This window comes from Camellia sinensis, chromosome 5 (genome assembly GCF_055761805.1).
Source record: "Camellia sinensis isolate YWXY chromosome 5, ASM5576180v1, whole genome shotgun sequence".
NCBI lineage: Eukaryota > Viridiplantae > Streptophyta > Magnoliopsida > Ericales > Theaceae > Camellia > Camellia sinensis.
In genome coordinates, this window is record NC_138965.1 from 99,683,277 (window position 1) to 99,700,509 (window position 17,233).

Genomic DNA, 17,233 nt, shown 5'->3' on the forward strand with positions numbered 1-17,233 from the left:
CATACACTTTGGTTCATAAACAAGGCAATAAGATAACAACTCTCAAGCATGAGCAAAGAGTGAAAAGCATGGATGTGTGACAACACTATAGGCCCTGAAATCATGTATGGAATGGTGCCAAACCACTCAAACAAGACAAGCATAGCATGCAAGAAAGCTCAAAGCTCAAGGCTAGCAAAGGGACTTACACCATGGCCATATAAAGCAAGCCCCAAAGGGCCAAGGGCAACCAAAACAGTCCCAAGGCAGGTCAATACAAGACCAAAAACATGCTTGAACCTAACCAACACAAGCTAGAACAAAAGTCCAAAAGCATGAGGCATGCAAAGCTAACAATGAGTATTACACTACACCTATTACAACCAAACATGGCATGACTTAACCAATAAAAATCAGAGTTATGGCATGTCAAAATAAGCCCAAAAATCCACTTAGATGGCATTCCAAAAGCTTAAGCAATAAGGCATGCACAATGACCCGCTCTTAAGGCATAAAACACCAAACCTTCTAAGCATTAAAAGAGTGACAAAGGCGAGTGTATAACCATGAAACATGCACTGAAATAATATTTCAAATGATGCCAAATCATGAAAGTAGCCCAAGCAATGCATGCTAGTGGCTTGGGAACTCAAAGCTAACATGTTAGAATGCACTATGGCTATACAAAGCATCGCATATATGATCAAGACAACACAAATCAGAGCTTAAGCATGGTAAAACAAGGCTAAATGCTTCTTTGAGTTGAGCCAAAATATGCAAGGATAATGGTCCAAATGCATGATGCATGTTAAGAAAAATGAGAGGATTGCACTACAAGTGCATGGTGCATGCAAGATGCTATTAAACCAACCTTAGACAGAGATATAGCATGGCAAAATAACACTAAATACTTGCTGAAATGGAGCCAAACAAGCTTAACAAACATGCCACTATTATGAGCCATTTATACTAGCATACAAAACACAAGGAGAGGGGACCCTCTCCTCTTCAAGACTCCAAAATCACCTTTCCACTACTGAAAATCCTCTGGATTTCAGAGGTAGAAAGGTCATGCAAGGCTAGAACAAGAGCCAAAAGGGATGGCTCAAAACAAGGCCTAAGAGGGCGTAGACCACCCCCAACCAAAAAGTGACCTTAAACAAACATCACAAGCATGAAAAATTAGAACTTTTTACAGTATAAAGTTAAGGTTAAATCAGCATGCAAATAGGTCTAAAAGCTTAAGCCAAAACAAGGGATTAAAAGGTTAGTTTCTCACCCTTGAAGAACACCTTCAAGAACACAACTCCAGCAGATTTTTTGAGTTCAAACCAACCCAAAAAATCTAACCCCAGCTCCTAACGAGCTCAGCAACAAAAGGATGGTATTCTAGTTGGTGTTTGTGTGCAATAGTATGAAGAAATTACACTTTTGGACACAAACAAGGCAAATAGAGAGAGAGAGAGAGAGAGGGGTAAAATATAGAGAGAGAGTGATATATGTTTTGTATATCAAGATTTCAGAACCTCTGGAAAGGGAGAGGGGTCTCCCTTCTTATAGAAAATCAATTCTCAAGCTTGTTGAACAAGCTTGAGTGTTGAGTCAAATCCCTCCATACACGTGTATGGAGGGTGAGAATTGTGCCCACCAGCTGTCACAGTTGGCACAAAATATCTGCAAAAAGCAGATGAAAAGGGCTCGGCCAAAAAATATGGTTGATCGACCAAAAATAGTGCCAATTGGCCAACACTTATGGCCGATAGCAAGAAAACAAGGCCGATGGCATCAGGCCTTAGCCGATAGGTTATAGGGATGGCCAAAAAGCCACCCTCTTCCCTCAGAAGCAAAACCACAAGTCCTTGGTCCACAACCAAGCACAAAACAAACAAGTTGAGAGATCCTAAGGCAAGGTGCGCAGTTGAGGCCTTCGGGAACTCAAAACGAACACGAGCATGGATAATCATCGAGTGTTCCAACGATGACGTCCAAATCTTGAGGATGGTCAAAAATGGGGTGTCTACACATAACCACCCTCCCTATCATTTCTCAAGCTCAAGGGAGTGCAGTACTCGACTCTCGAGCCACCAACCGAGCATCGCAATGCACGATGGCCGAGAAGCCAAGTTTGCACAAGTCAATGTCAATGAATGCACAAATAACACATAAGGGCCTCCACCTCTATCATGCTTGATCAAGAGGGTTGGCGACCAAGAAATGCTACACGTTTCATCACTTTGAGTATGAAACATGCCACATTCCTTGTGTTTTGATTAACGTTCAATCCCAACACAATGCAACGCATACAACATGCCTATCTATCAATGCTAATGTGGCATGCACAAGGTTCTATCATGTGAACAATGCATGCACGACATGTTTAGAAGCTAAGGCATCAAAGCTAATGAAGTGTATTACACATGAGGCATGCACTACAATGCTCAAATGATCAAACCACATATGGACAGACCTAAGATGCTCCAAAACAGTTGCCAACACACCAAAACTTAGGCACAAAAAAGGCGAGAAATGCATACTCATTCGTTGGCTCGCAAGCAAGGCACAAAGTTTAACTTTCAAACGCATTGAAAGAGTGACATATATGGGAGCATGGCAGAGGTACAAGCACTGAAATCATATGCCAAGGGATGGCATATCATGCAAACAACACAAATATGGCATACTAGGGTCCATAAGCATTAAAGCTAGTGAAGTACACAACACTAGGACTATGCAATGCAATGCTCAATGGACTAAACCAACCCTAGACAGCTCTCATGCATGCCAAGATAGTGGCCAAAACACTCTGAAATGATAGCATGAAAGTCAAGATGATGATGCTCATGCATTGGCTCACCAACAAGGTATAAGAGCACAACTCTTAAACACAATTAAAGAGTAATAGATATGAGAGTTTAGGAAGGCTATATGCTCTGAAATCATATGAGAAATGATGCCATATCACATAAACACCACAAATAAGGCATGCTAGAAGGCCTAAGGCACAAGGCTAGTAAAGGGGACTACACAAGAGGCATGCAATACATGGCACAAATGATTAAACCAGCCATAGACAGAGCTCAATTAGGTCAAAACAAAGACCAAAACAGGTTGAGATTGGAGCTCAAAAGCCTAGACAAGCATGCATACGCATTGGCCCATAAACGAGGCACAAAGCACAACTCACAAAAGTTATGAAGGAGTGGAATATATGAGGGTGTGACTATGCTATACACACTAAAATCATGTGAGAAATGAGGCTAAGGCATGCAATCATCACAAGTAAGCATGCAAGAGGTCTTTGAAACTCAAAGCTAGTCAAGGCCCTTATACTACAACCACGCACAACAAGCCCCACATGGCCAAGACCACTCAAAATAGAGCTAAGGCAGGTCAAAATAATGGCAAATACATACTAAGATAAAGCTAACATAAGCTAGGATTAGAGGCATGAAGCATGGAGCATACTAGGCCAACAAAGAGGATTACACTACAAGTGTAAAAACCAAGCAAGAGATGACTCCACCAACCAAAATCAGAGCTAAGGCATGTTAAATAATGACCAAACACATACTGGAATGGACACAACACATGCTAGAAAGATGAGCTAAAACATTAAGCATACAAGGCTAGTTTGCAAGGATTACACTACAAGTGTAAGAAGCAAGAAACCAATGAGAAAACCAACCAAAAATAGAGCAAAGGCATGCCAAAATATGAGTAAAAGCCTGCTGAAGTGGAGCCAAAAACATGCTAAAATGGTGGTCCAAAGCATAGAGCATGTTAGGCTAACTAAGAGGATTGCACTACAAGTACATGAAGCATGTAAGAAGCAACCAAACTAACCTAAAACAGAGTTATATCATGTTAGAATAAGACCTAAAACATGCTAAGATAGAGCCTTATGAAGGTAGAAAAGCATGCCAAAGTGTTAAGCCAACAACACATGCAAACAAAACACAAGAGGGGGGGACCACCCCCATCCATTTGGGACCTCAAAACCACCTTTCTCCCACTGAAATTCCTCTGAGTTTCAGTGGTAAGAACGTCAAAAAAGAGGTGGTCCCAATAGCTTTAAAAGATAGCAAGAAGTTAAGCAATAAGGCACCAGAGAGTGAGAGACACCCCTAACTCAAACAAGGCCTCAAATAACCTTTTAAAACACTTTAAAACAAAGGTTTTTGCAGTTGAAGGTTAAGCCAAAAGAGGCATGCAAAGGTGGCTAAGTATGCAATCAAAACAAAGCTTTAAAAGGGGGAATAGAACTCACCCTTGAAGAACAACAAGAACAGCCACTTCTAAGGCAAAACCAAGCCAAAATCACTCAAATGCAACCTCCAAGAGCCTCAGCCCAAGAGTGAAGGTGTTTCACTAGGTGTTTAGTGCAAATGTGTGAACAAAACTCACTTTAAGGCACAAAATAACACAAATATAGAGAGAGTGTGAGAAATCAAGAGAGAGAGAGATATCTTTAGCCCTAATGCAAATTTCAGAACCTTGAACAAGAGGGAGGAAGCTCCCTTATATAGAATTTCATGCCTCAAGCTTGTTAGACAAGCTAGAGGCTTGGTGCAATCCCTCCATACACGTGTATGGAGGATGCCTTCTATGCCCAACAGTTGGCACAGCTGGCAAGGAAAATATCTATAGAAAATGCAGAAAAGCCACCGACCAGTTAAAGTGGTCGACCGACCACCTCCCCTAGTCGACTGACCACCAAAAGTGGTCTACAGGGAATAAAACTGATCGGTAAGGGAGGAAGAGGGTCTTCAGAGAGAGTAGAAGGTGGTGACAGGCTGCCAACCACCTTAGGTGGTCAACAGACCACCCACCCTAGCTGACCGACCACCAAAAATGGCTGGCAGGGAAGAAAAGTGGTCTACAGGGGGTGAAACTGGTCTACACCCTTGTTCCACCCTCCAGGCAAAGGGTAACAAGGTTTGGTTCAAAAACAAATGAAAAATGAAGAAAGACAAGAGTTCGCAGGACAAGGCACTCAGCTAGAAGCCCCGAAAACTAGTCTACGGGCCACTACAAGTGGCCTACCAGAGGGAAAGGTAGCCTACGGCTAGAAAAACTGGCCTACAGGCCTCCGCCTCCCTCTAGGCAAAAGCAGCAAGGCATGGTCCAAAACCCAGGCCAAAAGGAGAAAGTTAAGAGGTCCCGAGACGAGGCGCCTAGCCAAAGGCTTCAAAAACTCAAAACAAGCACAAACATGCACAATCATCGAGTGCCCAATCGATGATGTATGAGTCTTAAGGTCAGTCAAAAATGGGGTGTCTACACATACTATGCAAGAGATAAGAAAAACCCAAGTTCGTTCCTTTTTAAAAACATGACATCAAACTATGTAATGTCACTAACAATTCTCATCCAAAAACATTGGCTATAAATACGCCATGGCGTCCCTATACAAGAGTCGCATACCATAAATACATATGTGTATATATAGAAAATAATCTCATATTTGCTGACTCTAGAAACAGCGGGGTATTGAGAACCCAAGACCTTACTCTTCTACATTTGCCGACTCCAGAAATGATGGGCTCATGGACACCTAAAATCATGTTTTCCACATTCGCTGACTCTAAAAACGGCAGGCATGTGAACACCCAAAAACCTTTGCCACATTCATCTGACGATATGCATAAGACAGGGCAATTGGGCACCTTGACTCCTCGTGCGAGTACCAATATACGATATACAACTCAAAAACCAAAATCCCATTCACAACCTAGACTCATACGCTATTTACCCTCTTCCAATTCTTTCCAATCATTAACAATTTAAAACCACAAGGTATAATTAATAAATGCAAATGATGAATGAGTTTCCAAAATCTCAATTTCCCTAAGGTAGTTTCAATTCACAACAATCCAACAATATAAACATCCACAATTAAAGAGATTCTCCAAGTCATACCCATCATCATCTCAAGGTTTTGTGTTAAGAGGTTCCCAAAATTTCATATTCTAACATAAAAATCAAGTCAATACATCCAATTTCAAGATTATAAGGCCAATCGAGCCAAATCCCCTTTATTAAACAAATTTGAAAATTAGGGTTTCAAGAAAATTGGGGCTTTCCCCTTTTAAGGCATTTATAGGCCAATTCTCAAAACCCATAACCCAATCATCAACATATATACATAAACTCTTCAAAGAAAATCATGAGATATAACCTTTTTTGATCAAACCCATTAGATAACATACAAATCTTCATACATCTATACATACATATATATATATATATATAATGAAAATACCACATATGTGTCTCAAATCAAAGATTTAGCAAGTTAAAAGTATCCCTACCTCAAGATTGAAGACAAAGAATGAAGACCCAACTCTAAGCTCCAAAATAACACGAAATAACCAGTAGAACCCTAGATCTAGGCTTCCTTTTCAACTTTCTTGAAGGATATAAAGTGGATTTAAGGTAAAAAACTAGAGAAATCAAGTGTTGTATGGTCGTGGTTTTGGGGGTAGGTGCTTGAGAGAGAAAATGTATGGAAAAAGTGAAAGAAAGAGTGTTTAGATCGACTTTTAAATGTGTTGTCCTGAATGCACAAAATCAAAGAAACCGCTCGAGCGAACTTTCTATCACTCGAGCGATAGATGTAAGGTCTCAGAAGTTTCGCCGAGCTATAGTGAAAATACTGGAAACCTCAATTATATGCTCAAGAGACTAATTAACTGCTCGAGCGATCTCGCTTGTAAACAAGCAAGATATTGGTAGCTTCGCATCACCGCTTGAGCGATCGTTTGACCACTCAAGCGGTCTTCTAGAACAAACTGTTACAATCTACCCCCCTTAAAGAATTTCATCCTCGAAATTTCATGATTCCTGCTAACAATAACTCCGACAAACTCAAAGAAGACGAACACCATAACAACTCCAGTAATTACAACATCATTAATTGAAAATGAAATCTTTTCACACTTTGAATAATAACATGAAGGTCTAAGTTTTTAAGAAAGTAACATTTTTTCATTATGTCACTCCATAGGTTAAAATACATATATCCGGGGAACACAACAAATTAACAAGATTACATGTTATTAAATAAATCTGGATATTTCTTTCCGACCTCAGCTTCTCATTCCAAAGTAGTTTCTTCTATCCCGTGATGATGCTATAACACCTTGACTAGAGGAATGGTTTTGTCCCTCAAAGTTTGCTCTCAGAAATCTAAGATTTCACCGGTCTCTCCTCATAAGAAGCGTCCTCATCCACTCTAAGTTTGTCCAGTGTAATACATGGGAAGGATCAAGTTCATGCTTACAAAGCATGGAAATATGAAATACATCGTGCACCCTGGATAGTTGTAGTGGTAAGGCAAGATGATAGGCTACCTCTCCCACCTATTCTATAATGTCGAACCTAGGTGATAATTTCCCACTTCGCCGAAATCTCATTAAACCCTTTCTAGGTGACATCTTCAAAAACACATGACCACCCACTTCGAAAGATAGAGGTGTTCTCCTCCCGTCAATATGACTCTTCAGTCGGCTTTGAGTCGTAATCAACCTCTTCTGAATAAGAGCCACTTTCTTAGTGGTCTCACGAACTAACTCAAGTTCAAGCATGGGTGCATCCCCCACCTCGGTCCAACACACAGGTGATCTACACGGACGCCCATACAAGGCTTCGAAAGGTGTCATTCCAATGCTAGCTTAGAAGCTATTATTTTAGGCAAACTCCGTTAGAGACAAGTGCCTCTCCCAAGAACCCTTGAAGTCATACGCAAGCTTTCAACATGTCTTCTAGGATTTGTATGGCGTGTTCAGACTGCTCGTCAGTTTGAGGGTGATAGGCAGTGCTAAAAGTCAATTGTGTACCCATAATGTTTTGCAAACTCTGCCATAACTATGTGGTAAAACGAGGGTCTCTATCTAAAACGATGCTCACCAGAACCCTGTGGAGTCGAACAATCTCTCTAACATAAAGCTCAGCCTAATAATCGACTGAATCACCCATACATATAGCACAAAAATGGGTCGACTTAGTTAATCAATCCATAACTACCCAAACCATGTCATTACCCCTCTGTGTTCTAGAAAGGCCCAAAACAAAGTTCATAGTGATGTGCTTCCACTTCCACTCGGGTATTGGTAAGGGTTGCAACAACTTAATTGGCTTTTGGTATTCTACTTTGACTTGTTGAGAAGTTAGACACTTGGACATAAACAAGGCTACATCTCATTTCATACCTCTCCACCAAAATTGACGACTAAGGTCGGATGCATCGTAAGGCTTCAGTGATGGAATTCCTAGAGTATTTCATCTCTATAAGTTTTCGGTACAAGAAAGCGGTCTAGATACCTGACACTCGAATCAAAATGTACCCTTACCCCTTGTCCTCATTTCCTTGGGACATTTTTCCTCGGATTACCTCCACTTCTGAATCACTCTATTGGACTTCCGTGACCCGTGTTACAAGCGTTGGTTGTGCAAGAATAGTAAACAAAGTGGCATGCTCAGGAGACTCGCCCAAATGTAAGTGAAATTCACCCAGGTCACCTAACATTTCCCATTCTCTAATGGCTAGGCTAGCAACTGTACCTACAGACTTTCTATTCAAGTCATTGACCACTACATTAGCCTTTCCTAGATGATAATGTAATTTAAAGTCATAGTCCTTTATGAATTCCATCCACCTTCTCTGACATAGGTTCTATGGGGGTCGAGAATTGGGAGTCATAGAGATTCCGGAGAGTCGAATCTGGGAGAGTCGAGATTCGAAGCACTCGGCAATTGGCTCGAAAGCTCAAATCCAACCCTACTCGGCCAAATAACCGATTAAGCAAGGGACCGAGTGAAGATCGGTCTATTATAAAATGTGCCGAATATGAGGTAGGAAATGGATCTAATCCCGAGGCCCAAAGAAGAAAAGATATAAATAGAAGAAACATAAGCCAAAAGCAGGTATGTGAGAATCGTTGTGCTAAACTTAGAATACAAGCATTCTTGAGCGTTGAGACTGACTTGTCCGTCGGAGTGCTAATTATGGCACCCCCGACTGGAGTGTTTATTCCTTTTCAGGTGACTAAAAGAGGATCACAAGCATTTCTCAGGATCAGAAGAGTATTTCCAAACCACTTCTCCACAATTGGCGCCATCTGTGGGAATACTCAAGCACATCCATGTCAAGCGTGACGGAAGATCCTCTGACAGTCACTGTCGACCCTATACCGCAAGATGAAACCACTCCAACAAACATGCTTGGAACAGAGACTATCGCCGCAAGACGTGCCTTGAATTTCGCCTCACCCTCGACTTCAAAGCACGAAGCAATGCAAGCGATCCGGGAACAAGCAAAGCAAAACAAACAAAGATTGGAGAACATGATCGTAGAGAATGAACATCTCCGTCAAGATTTGGCCTTGGAGGTGGCGAAGTCCAAATAAGCCGCATACCAAGGCCCGAAACGACCTGTGAGGGCAGCTGGTCGATGATCTCGAGCCCGACAACAAGATACTGATAGCAACTCCAACTCATTATCCTCAGAGCCTAAGAAGAAGAGACAATCTGAAATTTCCAGTTCTTCTGAAAAGAGTCCCCGTACAAGGCGTAAGCGAAGAAGAAACAGCTCGAATGACGATCCGCATAATCCTTTTGTACGACGGATTGCAAAGGCAGCGCTACCCAAGAAATTCAAAGCACCGTCATTCACCTTGTACGACGGTAAATTGGTACAAGATGGCCGGCTACAACAGTACGTCCGAAAAGGCAACCCAACCAAAGTAATAGCCTTGACACAGGATTCACATTCGCCCCACGTGATCCACATGATATACAGCCTGCCAATGTCATCGGTGGTGCACGTGATTCAGTCGAAGTCTAACCCCCAGAGCAACTCACTCCAGTTAAACAACCCCATGAAGCCGAGGTTATCACTTTTGATGATTCAGATTTGGCCGGAGTAACACAACCCCACATTGATCCCTTGGTAATTGAGTTACGCGTAAACCGATTCACAGTTAAGCGCGTACTCATTGATCCGGGAAGCACATCAAAGATTATGTACTACAAGACATTCACCAAACTCGGCTTCTCCGAATCGGATCTCTCTCCGGCCCCTTATCCACTATTCGGCTTCAATACCAATCTAGAGTACCCGTTGGGGAAAATCAGCCTTCCCGTTCGAGCAGGTTCCTGAATAGTGGATGTGGGATTCTTGGTCGTCAAGCTGCCATCGCTGTATAATCTCAACATGGGGCGATCCTGGTTGCATACTATGCGAGCCGTGCCCAGCACCTATCATCAGCTGCTCTGCTTCCCGACAGAACACAGTATTGAGCAAATCTGTGGCTCCCAGAAATCGACACAAGCATGTTATCTCCTTGCTGAGAAAACACCAAAGGAACTACAGGTGAATTCCATTGAGTTGCCAGATCGAGAAAGCCTCGACGATGTTGGGCGGTTCCCAAATGAAAAGGCAACGAAAGACTTAGAACGAGTTCAAATCGATGGAAGCCCAGACAAGTTCTTCATGGTCGGCGCCTCCTTGAATCAGGCCGACAGACAGCAGCTAATATCTTTCCTACTCAGCAACCTCGATGTCTTTGCATAGACTCCGTACGAGATGCCGGGTATAGATCCATCAGTTTCACAGCACCATTTGAATGTCGATCCTAAGTGCAAGCCGATCATTCAGAAAAGTCGGCGGTCAGCCGCAGAGCACACTGCCGCCATTGTTAAGGAGGTTAACAGGCTACTTGACGCTGGAGCAACTAGGGAGGTGACCCACCCTACATGGCTCTCTAATACAGTGGTGGTGAAGAAGAAAAATGGGACTTGGCGAGCGTGCATCGACTTCACGGACCTAAACAAAGCCTGCCCAAATGATTGTTTTCCTCTTCCCAGGATAGACCAGCTTGTAGATGCTACGGCGCCCCATCAGCGTATGAGCTTCCTTGATACCTATAGAGGTTATCATCAAATCGCTATGCATCCGAAGGACCAAGAGAAAACTGCGTTCCTCACCCTAAGAGGAACCTATTGCTATAAGGTAATGCCTTTTGGGTTGAAGAATGCAGGGCAACCTACCAGAGACTGGTCACCACCATGTTCACGGAGAAACTCGGCAAAACTATGGAAGTGTACATTGACGATATGGTGGTCAAGTCTAAAGAAGAGCAGAATCATATAGCCGATCTGGAAGAGACATTCGGCATCCTACGCAAATATGCAATGATGTTGAACGCTTCCAAATGTGTGTTTGGTATCGGCTTTGGCAAATTCTTGAGCTACATTGTCAACCACAGAGGAATCGAAGCCAACCCAAGGAAAATCACAGCAATCCTGGAGCTCAGCTCCCCTCGTTCAGTAAAGGAGGTTCAAAAGTTGATGGGGATGGCTTTCGCACTCAACAGGTTTATTAGCCGGTCCAGAGATCGCTACCGACAATTCTTTCATACCCTACAGCAGGGCAAGGCCATTGAATGGTCCGCCAAGTGCGAAACCGCTTTCAACGGCCTGATGACCTACCTCCGCTCAGTACCACTCCTGACAACACCCTCTGCTGGTGACCCGCTCATTTTGTACCTGACAGTTTCTGACCAAGCCGTCAGCGCCGTATTGATAAAGAAAGAGCTGGGGGAGCAGCGGCCAGTGTAGTATGTGAGCAAGGCAATGGTTGACGCCGAAACACACTACCTTCTGCTGGAAAAGCTCATCCTAGCCCTAGTTATGGCGGCAAGAAAGCTCATGCATTACTTTCAGGGGCATAGCATTGGGGTGCTAACAGATTATCCCCTCCGATCAGTACTACGCAGTGCGAAAGCATCTGGATGTGTTTCAAAGTGGGCTCTAGAACTTGGCCAGTACGATATTCAATTTTTACCCAGAACCTCAATCAAGGGATAGGTACTTGCCGACTTTATCGCCAAATTCATCGGGGGCCTTGCCGACTTCAAGTCTAATGTCGCCGACTTCAAGTCAGATGAAATTCGACTGAAGCCGAACTGGAGGATTTATGTTGGGGACATCTGGCAGTTGTATTGTGATGGATCATCCAATCAGTGGGGTAGTGGAGCTAAAGTTGTAATCATGACCTCCAATGGCGCAATAATTGAGCAGGCCATCAAGCTCGGCTTCAAAGCATCAAATAACGAAGCCGAATACGAAGCCCTTTTAACCGGTTTGCGGAATGCGCATATTCTGGGTGCTCGGCGTCTGCTTGTGTTTTGTGACTCAAAACTGGTGATCAATCAGCTAAAGGGGGAGTACGCGGCAAGAAACGACCGTATGGCGGCGTACATGAAAACGACCAATTCCCTGTTGGCAAAATTTGACCATCATGAGTTGAACCAGATAACACGTGATCAGAACACCCATGCAGATGCCTTGGCTTGCCTAGCCTCCGCAATCAACTTAGAGATTAAACGGATCATCGAAGTAGGATTCATCCCAGAGCCAAGCATTGGTCCTTTGGAGGAAATCCAAATCAACGTTATAGAATCTACACCAAGTTGGATGGATCTCATTGTTGCATTCCTATCTTCTGAACAACTCCCAGAGGACAAGAAAGAAGCACACAAGCTGCGAAACAAAGCCATGCGATACTACTTGGATCCGCAAGGAAGGCTTTATAAAAAGTCACTCTCTGGCCCATATTTGGAATGTGTGCACCTGGACAAAGTCGGGGAGCTTCTGACTAAGATACACGAAGGCAGTTGTGGTGCCCATTCTAGCGGACGCTCTTTGGCCCAATGAGCTACAACGCAGGGGTATTATTGGCCGACAATAAGAACGGACGCCGAGTGTTATGCAAAAAAGTGTGAACAATGCCAGAAATTCTCCCCATTAAACCATCTGCCTGCTGAAGAGTTGAACTCTATCACCAGTCCTTGGCCATTCGCCCAGTGGGGGCTTGATATCGTAGGACCATTGCCAAGGGCCCCAGGGAACAAGCGATACATGATCGTTGCAATAGATTACTTAACAAAATGGGTCGAAGCGGAGGCATTAACACACATTCGAGATGCTGACGTTAAGCGCTTTGTGTGGAGGAACATCATAACACGATTCAGCATTCCCAGAGCTCTTATCTCAAACAACGGCACCCAGTTTGATTGTGGCGTATACTGAGAGCTGTGCAGCAAATATGGTATTCGGCCTTACTTTCTACGCCGGCTTAGCCCCAAAGTAATGGCCAAGCTGAAGCCTCTAATAAATCCATCTTGGACGGCATCAAGAAGAGGCTGGAGAAAGCCAAAGGCAAATGGGTTGAAGAATTACCGAGTGTACTGTGGGCTCATTGAACTACACCGAGAAGATCGACTGGAGAAACGCCGTTTGCCCTATACTTTGGAACCCAGGTAATCTTACCCCTGGAGATCGGCCACCCGACACACAAGTCGCAAGTTTTTGACACGGGCCGAAACGACATGATGCTGGCTTTGGATTTGATTCTAATCGAAGAACAAAGAGACCGAGCCCTTGCGTCCATGGCACGGTACCAGCAGCAGCTGGCAAAGTCGTATAATCAACGCGTTCAGATGTGCTGCTACACACCGGGAGAGTTGGTCTTGAAGAAGGTGCTCCCAGCTGACAGGACACCGGCCGATGGAAAATTGGGTTCTAACTGGGACGGCCCCTATCAAATCGATTCGATCGCTGGAGTAGGGGCATATCGCCTCAAAGACATGTCAGGAAGGAGTCTGCCACGACCTTGGAATTCCACGCATTTACGCAAATTTTATCATTAACCCGACTTGTGGGACATGATGCTTGTTCTGAACTGTTCGCCATGTACATCCCTTTTTCTGTAAATATAAAGATTCCCATTCACCTACTACAGAATCTAGTTTAAAGATGTTCCGATTAAAGCCTCCGGATTCGGAGCGTCCTTCATGGATATCACGATTGGCCAAATAAAGTCTCCGAATTTGGAGCCCCATTAGCGAATGACATCTTTGGGCTGATTAAAGTCTCCAGATTCAGAGCCCCATCGGCGAATGACGTCTTTGGGCCGATTAAAGCCTCTGGATTCGGAGCGCCCTTCGTGGATATCACGATTGGCCAAATAAAGTCTCCGGATTCGGAGCCCCATCGGCGAATGACGTCTTTGGGCCGTTAAAGCCTCCGGATTCGGAGCCCCCTTCGTGGATATCACGATTGGCCAAATAAAGTCTCCGGATTCGGAGCCCCATCGGCGAATGACGTCTTTGGGCCGTTAAAGTCTCCGGATTTGGAGCGCCCTTCGTGGATATCACGATTGGCCAAATAAAGTCTCCAGATTCGGAGTCCCATCGGCGAATGATGTCTTTGGGCCGTTAAAGCCTCCAGATTCGGAGTGCCCTTCATGGGTATCACGATTGGCCAAATAAAGTCTCTGGATTCAGAGCCCCATCGGCGAATGACATCTTTGGGCCGTTAAAACCTCTGGATTCCGAGCCCCATTGGCGAATGACTTCTTTAGGCTGATTAAAGCTTCTGGATTCGGAGCCCCATCGGCGAATGATGTCTTTGGGCCGTTAAAGCCTCCAGATTCAGAGCCCCATCAGCAAATGACGTCGTTGGGCCGATTAAGCCTTCGGGCCGTGCGTAACACAATGATGTCGATTAAATCAGGCCGATCAATGTCCATTTACTCGTCTAAAATACGTTGATTCAAACATGTATATAATAAAACACATGCAAGAACGTGTGTGCCGAACAAAAATTATAACTAAACATTGAAAATAAAATTCTTTTTTTTTATTATTATTCGACCAACCAATAATTACATAAATCTAGACGTGATCTGCGTTTGAACATTACAATGAATATTTTTATTTGGCGTCACCCTCATCATCGCTCTTTTCAACTTCAAAGGCGGAAAAGGGCAAATAATCACGATGATCCAGGCCACATAAGTTGGAATCGACACCCTTTGCTCGGAGAGCCTTCGCAGTCTGAAGAGCCGCAATCCAACCATGCTTAAAACCCAGATTCTCGCATCGGCAGACCTCCTCAACAAGTGTCTCTTTCGTTTTGTCATTCCCAACCTTCCGACCAGCATGGAAGCCTTGCTCGTAACCCTTGGCCCTCGCATTTTCTACGGCAAACATGCTTGCCGTATCTCGGTCGACGATGGCATGACTCAATAGCCGTTAGGTCACCCTCTCATCCACAATCGGGTTAGATTGACCCGCCGTATGCGGATTGGCGACTTTAACCTTCCTAAGCTCCCTAAGCTCACCCTCGGTTTTCTCCGCACGAGCCTCCGAACTGCGGACCTGTTCGTCCATTTTCTCCATCTCCCGCCGCGTGGCGCGCAGACGCATGCCGACTTCGTAGGCGGTGTACAGCCCCTTCACCGCCCCATTAATACCTTCTCAAAACACTTCGAAATCTCGTCGTCCAACCATCGATTGTTGGACTCCCGATGGAAAGATCTGTCGAGCAAACTCGACCACTACACCCGGATCATTGACGATGGAATCTGCCTCAGTCATCGGTTTATTCCCCATGAACACCGCAAAACTCAATGGTCGTGGCATCACGTCTAACTCATTCCTCGGTCATGGTCGCGGGGAGCTTCCCCATTAATGCTTCTCTCTTCGGGGTGATCTGCTTCGACAGCTTGAAGGTTGACGTTTTTCGCTTTCCTTGGACGTCCTTCCTCCCGCACGTGTAGGCTCGCTGCTACAATTCATCGCAGTATCTAGCTCAACCAGCGCTCGTCCCTCTCCTCTGCTGTTGAAGAACAGTTTGTTTGACATTCGCCCTCACCTCAAGCTAGTTCAAATCGAGTCTGATTAAGAATAAGTGGACCACTGGCGTGAACTCACCCTATTTATTCGTAGGTATGCAGCGACCCCGAGGCAATTTCATTAACGCTTTTAGTAGTCTCCAAACGATAGATGCCGATTGATATGTGCCACAGCCACTTCATGCACTAATTTTTGCCTTGTTAAAACGGCCTAATTATCTAAACAGCAATTATGGGGGAATGCCTTGAAGTCCATGCACTGGCTGGGGCAAGGGCAGATTTATTAATCTAACCGGCCGAGCTTCTTAGCCCCATGCCGATTGATATGTGCCACAGCCACCTCATGCACTGACTGGGGCAAGGGCAGATTTATTAATCTAACCGGCCGAGCATCTTGGCCCCATGCCGATTGATATGTGCTACAGCCACTTCATGCACTAATTTTTGGCTTGTTAAAACGGCCTAATTATCTAAACAACAATTATAGGAGAATGCCTTAAAGTCCATGCACTGGCTGGGGCAAGGGCAGATTTATTAATCTAACTGGCCAAGCATCTTGGCCCCATGCCGATTGATATGTGCCATAGCCACTTCATGTACTGATTTTTGGCTTTTTAAACGGCCTAACTATCTAAACGGCCTAATCCTCTAGTCGACAAGTATACAAAACATTTTATCCAAAACAACAACCAAACAATTTCGTTCATTAGTACAAAATGAATTTTTATTAAGTAAATTGGGCACAAATTGTAACCATTTTACATATGAAAATTACTAAACAAAAAGCTGTAAAAAGCTGAAAATTACATGCAAATCCTAAAACAAAAACAAGAGCCGCCCAAATTAGCCCTCGGAGTCAAACTCCAGCGGCTCAACATCCACTTGCTCGTATGGAATTGGCGTAGCCAATGTCACATCAGCAGCAGCAAGGGCTTTGAGCCAGCCGTGTTTAAATCCCTGATTCTCAAATTTGGGGACTTCGTCTACATATTCATCAAAAACAGATTTTTTCCCAGCATCGAATGCGCTGGAAGCCTTCAAGTCAGCTATTTCCTTCGCCACCTGCATCTCTTCCAACCCAGCCTCCAATTTAGAGATCGCCTCCTGGGCCAATTTAAGCGCGTCGTCACTCGCATCCACTCTCTTCTCGGCGATTGATCTCAATTCTTCAGCATTGCGCGCTCTCTCCATCTCAGCCTTAGCATGGGCACCCTCCGTCTGCACCCTACTCCTTTGGCCCTCAACCTCCGCTTGTAAACGGCCAATTAGCTCGACGGCATCGTGATAGCGACGGCCCATGTCGGCTATCCTTTCGACAGCCTACAAAAAAGGAAGTTAAGAACAAAATAATATTTGCATAAACAGAAAAGACAAAGTTCAAATATATACCAAAAGAGCCGATTGCGCGGCCAACCCAATTGCAACCAGATTAGGCTCTGCCCGAAAAGCCGCCTTGTCAGCAGGCAGTGAAACAGACGTCACCAAACTAAGTGCAACTACTGGATCTTTGATTACCGAAGCATCGGAGGAGATCGGCGTATTTTTTATCTTGGA